The following is an 11,026-nucleotide window of genomic DNA, read 5'->3' on the forward strand; positions in this document are numbered from 1 at the left end:
TGAGGTTTAGACACAGGTCAGTTAACACGCGTGGACACTCCAGGGCGGCACTGCCCAACAGAGAACCACTCCCCGTGAGGCTTTCGGATCTTTGCAATGTGGCCTGTGTGTCGAGGCATTGAATTTCAAATTTCACTTAATTTCAATGCAAACTTTTAAATATAAACATTGTCAAGTAACTTTCTGTCAATCTATTGCTTCGGTTGGACTATCCAGATGTCAGCTGCAGTCAAAGATAATGGGTGTGGTGCACCATCCACATGTGGCTTAGATCTAGTCTCTGTTAATCCTTTTTAAAATGTGATTCCACGTGGATGTGTTATTTGAGAGACATTGGGTTAAGTCAAATATACTGCTAAAATTCATTTCACCTCTTCTTGCTTTCTTAACGTGGCTGTGTGGAACTACCTTCACATTACATAATCAAATTCACATTGATGATTTTCTGGATGGGGCTTGTTTACAAGGCAATGGAAGCTCTTCCACTACACGAGGAAGGAAACTGTGGCCCACCTGAGTGGGAGGAGAAGGGGACCCCTACATTGTTATACTTTGCTTTTTAGCCAAAGACTTAACTTCTTTCCAACTGGGAAAACTGAAAGTGTTTCAAGCTTGAATTTTTTCTTGCCTAACAAAGTTTAAAAATACGCGCATACTGCCAACTGGTCTTCTGCCTCTAAGATAAATTCTTAAACTTGGGAACAGAATGACTTGTGTACAAGGGTCTGACCCAGGCTCTTAGGGAACTCAGAGGCACCACCAAGGAGTCACAAACCCGCAGTGTGGCGCCTTCTGCAGGGTGAATGAGTAAGCTCAGCCGAGGCTGGCACACCCTGTTCCCGAGTGGGCCTCTGCAATGGAGCTCACACTAGCATGTACTGAATGCAGAGCAGTGAAGCAGTCATTTCTCACATTCTCGATGAAAAGATTTAAGTAAGCGACTCCAATCATTTCTCAAATAAGTTAGAACAAAATAGAGTCCATGCTTCACATGTGGGCTCTGTGAAGTTTTGGATTTTTCTTAGGTCACTTGGTGCATTTGCACAATTCAGAGGAAGGCCTGCCAGGGATTTCAGTCCTGACTCATCCCCACGGGTGTGACCTACATAGTAATATGCCACTGCCCTGATATATTTTGATATTCAAAAAGCTCTTCCTACTTGAAAAGGCTTAATTGTGTCTTGAAGAATATCCAGCAACTAGCAAATGAGAAATGGATGCCACCCCCTTCACAAACACCCCCACCAACCTCTTCCGGGGTGGGTGTTCTTGCAGGCGACTGAGGGGCCTGGGAATTAGTCTCTTGCGGGCTCGGCCAAGGTAGACAGTCATTTCATCGATCCCCAATATGCAGACGTTCTCTTTTCCTATTTTTAAAGGATGTTTTCTGTTTAAAAACTTAGATTGAAAGAAAAAATAAAAATACTGTGAGGCTCCTAACATGCATAGAAAAAAACACGTGGCCAAGCAGCACTGAGGAATGGAGGGGTAAGATGGAATTCCAGCGTTTTAAGGCGATTGCTTTGTCCCTGAAATGCTATAATATTTTTCATCATAGACAGTGATATACTAGAAATCACTAGCACAGCCACTAAAACAACAGATATTGCTCAGATCCAGTAGAGGAGATAAAAGAGGTCAAAATAATAATCGAAGAGAAAACAAAGAAATAAAGAAAGCAAAGAATGCAGGGGACAAACAAAACATAGCAAGATGATTCATGAACCGAACCGCTCAGAAATTACATCAAGAAACTAAACATTTTAATTAAAAGGTCAATATTTTTAGACTGGTAAAAAAAATTAACAGCCAGCTATCTGCTGTTTATAGGATATATTTTATTCCACTGTTTGGGGGGAGAAGGTGATAGTTTTGTTCAAGTTTCTTTTTCTTTATCTTCTGTATTCTGATTTTAATTTTCTAAGAAGAAAATACTAGCAAGTATTGAGAGACGAGCATTTCCATACCCAAATAAAACTGTCTCTATTCCGCTTCCAATTCTGTCAACTTTAGGTGCGGGCCCATTAAGGGCTTTCATCCCCTTGGCGAACTGACCCGTTTTGTCATTCCAGAACATTCCCTTTATCCCTGGTAGCATTTTGTACGATGAGCCTGAATGTATCTAATATTAATGTATCTCTCCCAGCTTTCCTTTGTGTAGTGCTCAGCTGTCTTCCCTTCTTATTTTAATATATCTCTTTTTAAAGTGACTTCTTAAATATACAACATATATTGGACCTTGCTTTTAAAAAATTCCATCTGACAGTATTTGGCTTTTAATTGGAATATTTTAACTAAGTACTTTAACATAACTATCTATATGTTGGGGTATAAATCCACCATCTTGCCTTTTTTTTTTAAATTTGTTTTATCTTTCTCCTTTGCAACTTTTTTTTTACTGTTTTCCTATTGGCATAATTTTTAAAATCAAACTTAAATTTTTGATAATAGCTTTAGATTTCTAGAAAAGTTGCAAGATACTACAAAAAGTTTACTGACTCCCAACTTCCCTTTTAATTAAATCTTCTATTTGTATGATATATTTACTGTCACTAGTGAACCAACATTGATATTAACAATGGCTCTAGTTTATTCTGATTTCCTTAGTTGTTAGCCTGATGTCACTCTCCTACTCTTGAACTCTTTGAGGGCTCCATGTTACATTTTATTGTTATGCCTCTTAGGCTCCTCTTGGTGATGACAGTTTCTCAGATTTCCTCAATTTTTTGATAATTGTGACGGTTCTGAAGAATACTGGTTAGGTAGCTAACAAGCTGTGATTCAAGTTGGATTTACCTAATGCTCTTCTCATGACTAGACTGGGATTATGGCTTTTGCAGGAAGACCATGGAGATAGAGCCATTCCAAGGCCTCTTGGCAAGGGCACGAACAATGAAGGCGATGGTGCTGCTGCTCACCTTGACCACCAGGCTGAGGCTGTGTTCATCAGACTTCTGCTCTATGAAGTGACTCTTTCTTCCACTTTCTTCCTCTTTCTTCCATCCTGGGGTCTTTCAAAGGAAGTCTACAAACATCCCACATTCTAACTCTTTGAAGAGGGAGTATCTGTACAATTTGTTTGGAAAAGTTTATGCAGTGATTTGTTTATTTGATGCGCTAATGTTTATATGATGTACTAATTTACACTTTAGGTTATAGCCTAGGACTATTTTTTACTGCTCAAATTGTTCCAGTGTTGGTCACTGGCTCCTGGTTCCCCACTCTTATTTCCTAGTACTGCCTGATTTTCTGGCACTATAGGCTCCTCTCCCATGTTAACTGGTCAGTGCTAAAATTTTTCATTTTTCCAAGGAGTTTTTGTTCCTTGTATTGAAAGGTTTTAGAAACAAAGTTCTAAGTGCTGGTTGTGCTACTACTGGGATGATGTCACTCGGGGCCTCCCAGCTAAGGATCAGGGAGCAGTATGTGGCATGTGAACTGAGGCATCTACACAGAGCAGAACACCATCTACACATAACCACTGTGCTGTGTCAGGTAGACAAGACTTCACACCACCACCTCCAGCTCTAATCCAATGCCACATACCCACTCTGACGTCCCTCCCCAAGAGCACCTCTGCTGGAAGTTGTTTCTTGCCTGGTGGCATTCTCCCTCCTTTCCCTAAACGACTCCACTTAGAAATGTTTCAGCGTAGCCTAAGACCTTCACTCCTGTGCTAGCTTACACACTTGCTCAATAAAGCTCCTCTCCGGCTCTTTGCTTAAATACTGGAGGCGTGGGATCCGCACTGGGTCAACCTCTGCCGCTGTCATTTGTCTGTAAAATCCTTTTATAGACACTCAACTGAACGGCACCTTAGTTTCCTCACTGGCAGACTTGTTCTTTTGACTAGTTTCTAGTAGGGACCAAGTCTATTGTGGGGGTAAAAATAACTTTGTGCAGCAAAAGGCACTGAGAATAGATTTGGAAGCACAGTGCGCTGGGGTCAGGCTCCTGATAACGCGCCTGATGTCATGAGGAAGGAACGCTTAATCCTCAGAACGCGGTAGCTTTTGCTAACTCCACTTTACAAATGAGGAGACAGACTCACTGGAGAACTTAGCAATGATAATAGACAGCACTTCCTGAGGACGGTGGGCCTGGCACTGTTCTAAGCATTTTCCATGCATTAATTCATTTAATCTTCAAAACCACCCAGTGACAAAGCTTTCTATTTTGCATTAGAAGAAACTGAAGCATAGAAAGGATTCCATAGCTGGTAAATGATACAGTTGTGCTGGAACAGAGTTGTTTCCCACACCCCAACACCCTCTTTCTCACTCCCTTCTTGTGTCTTAAATAGTAGATTGAATTGCTTCTCCCTTTACTATCATTATTTTGGCGAAAATTTACCGCAGAACTACTATGTGCTCTTTATAGGTCTACGGGCGCTGGGTTCAACAGAGAATAAAATTTAAGTATTGCTCTCATGACTGTTATATTCTATAAACATAAGAAGGATGACACAGAATATTACAACTGTATCCAGACAGTAGCCTCATTCACTTAATAGAAGAGATTTTGTCCTAAAGATGTTGTACCAGCCATAATCTATAGACCACAGGGTCGATGAGTTTGATTTGCTGGTTGGTTGACATCAGAAAATAATGACTGAAGATGGGTCTAAAGAATGGAACTCCTGATCTGTTCACAATCACACATGCTTTCTTAATTCCATATGCTCCTGAGTATTAATCTCAGTCGCTTCATTGGCAGTACACTCTAGCACTTTCTCACTGAGAAGAGTTCTAAGGACTCCTAGGAGGACTCAAGTCAAGGATAGACCTAAAAAGACCACCAGACACTATGATTAATTGATAGGAAGCTCCGAGCTACTGCGGGAGGAGGCCACCAGAGGTTAGAAGACACTTTCAGAAAGCCCCAGAGACGCAGGGCTCGTGCTCCGGCACACCCTTGACAAAGCATGCCTGCTTCAGGGTTTGTTACATCAGGCCTACAACCCTCGTGGCTTAATCCATCCCCACCTGGGTCTGCCATTACTTGCAGCTAAAAGCATTCTCACCAACAGAACATCCCAAAGAACTCTTCATTAATAAGATGTATGCCTGGAATCTTTCTTAGAAACAGTCCATTTCCCAGAGGTTATAGCCAAGGAATTCTTCCACCAACCAAAGAAATCCTCAGTCAAAGGACAGTCAAATACCCTCTGCCTGTCCTTTTCTTTTCTTTTTTTTACTGTTATCCTTTTACACAACTACTCAAAGAGCCTTGGCACAGTGAACTCAGTCTAGCATTCCCCAAAATTATGTGATGCTGACTGGAGACACTTGAAGAGAAATAATTCTTTAAACTAAAACATGTTTCCTAGTGTTATTGAAAAGCATAAAGATAGGACCCACTTAACCATACACCCCCCACTGTGTTATTCACTGTCTGGCTGCTTCAGTGACTGCCAAAATGCTTTGGGAGAGCACTCTTTTCCCTTCCACTCCTTTCCTTGAGTGCATTCAAAAAGCAAAAACCAAATAAGGCATGTTAATTACCAGGGGTTATTCATTATTTGGTTCAAAGCCTCGAAGCTCTAAAGCTTCAGAACAATTTATTTTCTAAATTCACTCACCAGTGTTCTAACCAGCAAACACAGGGATGGTCATTATTATTTGTTGAAAATGTTCTTTCACTATAAGCTGTAGTGTTCCTGGGGCAATGTTAAAGATGATCCTGTGGGTTGGATGCAGCAATTAGGTCTTATACAAAAGATGTGCAGAAAAGACTGCTTTGCACATTGAAAGCAACTTCAATCTAGAAAGCTCACTCAATTCCAAATTAAAATATTGAAAGTTGCCTAGTCTACCCCAAAAGGATGGAATACCCTACTTTATCCATTCTCTAAACTGTGTATTCTGTCATAGTATATCCAAAAAAGTGCAGAGCACAGTAAAGGCAACCCCCCTTTAGCGGCCATATAATTGAACAAATGCTAACAATTTGCCATGTTTCTGTCATGATTGTAATGACGGTTCTCTCTATAATTTATGAAATAGATTACCTGAAACCAATAGTCCCAATTCCATTTCTCTCATTCCACCCCCCCAAAAAGAGACCCCAGAGATTCTATTTCAAAGTTTTAGGTGTCAACACAGGTTTCTACAGTCAGTGTCAAAGGCTGCTACTAACTGTCTGAATTTTTAAAATATTTGTCCTACTTTCCTTCAGTCTCTGTAAGTCATGTTTACATGTCACACCAATTAGATTTACAACTTCAAAGAGTAGAAGGAAAAACATAAGTTTTATCCTAAACATTTTGAGACCATTGCAAATTATTTAAGAGGAAAAAAGAAGCAAAAACAAAGCATCTATCCCCATTGACCCTATGGCTTCCACCAGGCTCCACACACCTCACTCTCCACCGCTAGGAACCGCAGCCCGGTGATCAGCGTCCAATAGTTTATTTTTATTTTATCTATTTTATTTCCCCATGTGGCACATGCAGGTGAAATCATCTAATAACTGTCTTTAAGGTTCTAATTTCACTTCACATAATTCCTTGGAATCTCTTACATTCTGGTGCATATTACTAAATTTCATCTTTCCTTATAGTTTCAGATAAATATTTTAATAAGTATAGTTTAATAGAAATCATTTCTCAGTGTACTTAGTTTGCTTCCGTATCATAGCTCTTGTAAAGAAGGCTGCAATAGAAAAGAAGGAAGCAGGATGGAGGGTGAGGAGACCTGAAGAAGCCACATGGAGCAGCAAGCATGTGAGGAAGAAACCGTGCTTGTTTCTTGACCCCGGACTGGTTAAGGCAGATGTGGGCTTCTGGAGTTACAGTGAATGATGAAGTCATCAAAGTTTTTAATGATATGAAAGTAAGGAAAGCTACACAAAAGGAGATCAAAAAAAGAAAGGAAGCAGTTCTCTTCTGTTTAAGCAATGACAAAAGACAAATAATTGTTGAGGAAGCAAAGCCTATCTTGCTGGGTGACACTGGTGATACTGTAGAGGACCCCTACACATCTTCAGTGAAGTTGCTACCTCTGAATGATTGCCGATATGCTTTGTACAATGCCACATATGAACCAAAAAGAGCCTAAGAAAGACCTAGTATTTATATTCTGGGCTCCTGAAAGTGCACCCTTAAAAATCAAGATGATTTGTGCTAGCTCTAAAGATACCATTAAAAAGAAATTTACAGGTATTAAACATGAGTGGCACGTAAATGGCTTGGATGATATAAAGGACCGTTCCATACTTGGAGAGAAGTCGGGAGGCAATGTAGTCACTTAACTTGAAGGAAACCCCTTATAAAATGATGCCAAGTGCCATCTGGATCTTAAGGAGCTTTCCATTTTCCCCACTCAGTCATTTGGAAAATTACTAGGTGTTTGTTTTTCCCTCTTTCCATTCAGTTCTTCCAACACAATGAATGAAGGAATTATCATTCATGTAAGCAACCTTTCAGCGATTGCCATTAGACTGTTTACTACCATTACTTCTATGTAGAATCCAAGGAATGCCTTCCTGTCATATTTTAGCCAAAACAACTGGTTATATGCCTTCCTTGCAGCGAGCACTACAACGAAATGTGACTGTCAATGTGAATAGCTTAGATAACTGCAAAGGGTAAGCTAATTGAATGCCTTGAAAGTACGATCCACTGGTCAGATGGTAAACTTTATTCAGTATTATTTATAGTTGCACTTGATTGCGGTTCTGTGAGGCTCAAGCATTCATACACCTCACCTGCCTTGGCAAGCCTATTTATTTGTGACTTGGCAGCATGGATATAACACTATGCATTGAAAGCACTTTTTTTGTAACGAGTTTAATGCCCCCACTCCCAAAAGGAATGCCAATTAAGTTTTGTTAAATATGTCAGTTTATTCTAGTACCTCAGTGTTCATTCCTGTTATCTGCATATCTTAAAGGAAAATAGCCATTATTAATATCTTTAATGTTTTCCATTGAGTGTACACTACTGAATAAGTGTAGGAATTTTATGTTTACCATGTAAGTCTTGCAACACTAAAGATATTTTGAATAACAGTCATGATGGCAATTTCTGTATAAAAGAGCCTTAAATGGAACCTTGTTTTTGAGCTCAAACCCCACCCTTAAACAAATGGCCACGTTGCAATAAAAATTGTGGCATATTACAAAAAAAAAAAAAGAAGAAGAAGAAGGCGGCTGCAATGGCTGCAATAAATACAGCACTGCCTGGAACTCTTCAAAGTGATGACGTCATAGCCTTCAGAGAGATTCTCAGAACTGGGACTGCTGAACACATGGTAGCTCTAGGTTTAGTTTTTTGAAGTAGTCCATGCTGCTTTCCAAAATGGCTACATGAGTCTACATTTCCACCAGTGGTGTATAAAGTTTCCTCTTTCTCCACATCTTCAATACTTTTTTCCCCAAACTGCTCTTGCTATTTGAGGCCTTTTGTGGTTTCATACAAATTTTAGTTTTGTTGTTTCCTTGAAAAAATATTGGAATTTTGTAAGGATTACACTGAATCTCTACATTGCTTTGGGTTGGATGGTCAGTTTACTCTATTAATTCTCCCCATTCATGAACATGGGCTATCTCCCCATTTCTTTGTATCTTGTTTTATATCTTCTATCAGTGATTTGTACTGTTTGTATAGCTCTCTCACCCCTTTGACAAATGTATTCCTAGATAATTAGTTTGGGTATGATTTTAAATATGATTTTTCCCCTTAATTTCTTTTTCTTCTTACTCATTATTTTCATATAGGAATGCAATGGGATTTTATATATTATTGTGTAGGCAAGAGGTTGCTGCTAGAGCATGTGAAGATTCAAGCCATGGATCTTTACTTCCCTAAGTAGGGAAGTAGGCCCCTCCATTTTTCTATACCTGGTTGTATAGAAAAAAATATCCCACTCTCCTGAATACATTCCCCAGGTCCTAAAACCCTCAGTGTGTAGGGAATCCTTCCCATTATCAACAACAACAAAAAAAATCCTCCATATAAATCAGTCATCCACCCCTCTCCTGGGTTGTGCTGTCTTAGTATCTTTCAGGCAAAAATTACATTGCAATTTTTCCTACCCTCTTCTATGTTGTTTTTTGGTAATAAAAATGATAATGCACCAGTCATCCTTCATGGACTGTTGTTGCCGCATACATGGGGGGAGGAGGTGAACCCTAGTCTTGACTCTTCTGCTATCTTGTTGGAACTTTTTACAATTTTCTCCTTCAAGGACATTTACAATTATATCTTTCAGCTCTGAATCTCTTGCAACCATGATTTCAAAACAAAAGAGACAGATTCAGGAATAGACCATGTATATACCAAACAAGAATTCAACAGGGTCTCACTTGTGGCTTCTCTGTCTTTAATAAGAGACATTTAGGAGGGTCACGTGTTACACAGCACCAACACAGCTAGATCTGACAACCATTAAAATTTGTTTGTGTCTTGCTGATTTGCTTTGATGATAGCCTTATTTCATTTTCAAGCATCTTCATTTTAAACAACATCCATACACAATTTGAATTGTAGAAGCTTAGAAACTAAACACTTATCTGTCCTCCATTTAATTATTGCATGTGACCCCATCTCACCACTGTGGGTCTTACAGGACTTGCCTTTCTTCCATATATGAACATAATAAAGTTCCCCTCAGCTCCCACAGCAGTCATATTAGTCCTGCTGAAATTTCTTTTCAGGACATTTATAGACATTTTTAGTTTCCCCTTGGTTTACAACCCTCTTGAATAAAAGCAGAGTTCGAAGAAGGGTTAAGCAAAATATGTTGACAGACAGATATGTCTAATGGAAGCATCTCAGTACTATTCTATATTCCCAGGCAAAAGAAAGCAAATGAAGCAGCACTTACTGACCTCACTCTACAGTAAAATCATTTATTTTGTCCTCTTTATAAATAAGTATTGTATCCTGGAGACACTGAAAAATTACAAGTCAAATGTTGGGACTAGATGGTGGTGACAGTGCACAAAGTTGTGAAGGTACTTAATGCCCCTGATTTGTACACTTCAACATTACTAAAATGGAGGGGAATGCACTGGACTATGGTGATGGCACATGGGTAATCTGGTGATGGGAAGCCCACAGGGATTTCAACTGAGATGGGAAAGGCACAAAATGATGTAAAAAATAATGAAAAAGTATTAAAAATTACTAAAATGGTAAATGTTATGTCTTGCATATTTTACTACAATAACAAATCTTTAAATCTTAAAAATATAGTTGAAGAATAGCTGAGTACTTGGTGAGATGAAAAATCTAAAAACTAGCATTTTATCATGTTTTCTGGGGGAAAAGATTGTACTTTCAGAGATGTCAAGATGCAAGATTGGTGTGGTTCTAGTCGATGAATGAGGTAACCTCATTTCATGGTTTCGACTTCTAAACCAAGAAAAGGACAGGATATCTGAGGGTTAAAAATGTAAGCAGTTCCAAACTTAAAATATGGTTTTACTCTGCTTCTGGATGCAACTCTATCTGCTGTTTTCTCCTATCTGAACATGTCCAGACACCGCCAAGTCAACAAGGCATTATTTGACATTTAAAAAATACAATTTTAATCTGCATTAGGTCATACTTGTTTACTTTGATATGCTTTTTCTGCTGGCACACACAATAGATCAGATTACTGTGAAAAGCCTTAACAAAGCTGTATACAGCTTTCATTAAACATTTAGCATCTGTTACCCAAAATTCACTAGTAAAAGACTTAGAAAAACGAACAAGGTGATCCAGTCCATTTTGCTATAATGACCTGTTCCCTGGGAAATACATGCCTCACATACCCCCAGAAATACCCAACTCCAACCAAATAGAAAGCAAGCCATTAGAATTTCTCCCTGAGATGGTCTTAGTTTACAACCAGGTAATATATGATGAAGGTTTATGCTCTTTTTTCCACAGTTATGTTTCCAACCCAAAATTGCTCCCAGCTGTTCTGACCCAGATGCGCTGGCAGCCCCAGCCACAAGGGCCATTTTACAGGTGGTGAAGACCTCAGACAATAAAGTTTGCACGACCTGTGTACAGCTGGTCTCCACTAGGATTTTG

General features: G+C 39.3%; 1 pseudogene; it reads left to right on the forward strand.

The window, feature by feature from the left end:
* The first annotated feature begins 6,812 nt into the window (after positions 1–6,812).
* Positions 6,813–7,272, forward strand: LOC101625024 (annotated as a pseudogene).
* The last annotated feature ends 3,754 nt before the right edge of the window (positions 7,273–11,026 follow it).

Source organism: Condylura cristata, unplaced genomic scaffold, assembly GCF_000260355.1.
Source record: "Condylura cristata isolate star-nosed mole 26May11 unplaced genomic scaffold, ConCri1.0 scaffold00020, whole genome shotgun sequence".
Classification (NCBI taxonomy): domain Eukaryota; kingdom Metazoa; phylum Chordata; class Mammalia; order Eulipotyphla; family Talpidae; genus Condylura; species Condylura cristata.